We start from the raw sequence: 235 nt of genomic DNA on the forward strand, positions 1-235 counted from the left end.
GAAACGGGGACAACATGGAGAGGGTCCAGAGGAGGGCCACTGGCATGATCAGGGGTCAGCATGGCACGCCCTATGAGAGGCTAAGGGACCTGAACCTGTTCAGCCTCCACAAGAAAATGCTGAGGGGGGATCTAGCGGCCTGTTACAAACGAGTCAGGAGGGACCAGCAGGCATTGGGGGATTCCCTGTTCCCTCGAGCACTACCAGGAGTGACTAGCAATAGCAGCCACAAACT

The sequence above is a fragment of the Alligator sinensis genome, unplaced genomic scaffold (genome assembly GCF_000455745.1).
Source record: "Alligator sinensis unplaced genomic scaffold, ASM45574v1 scaffold47_2, whole genome shotgun sequence".
NCBI classification, from domain to species: Eukaryota; Metazoa; Chordata; order Crocodylia; family Alligatoridae; genus Alligator; species Alligator sinensis.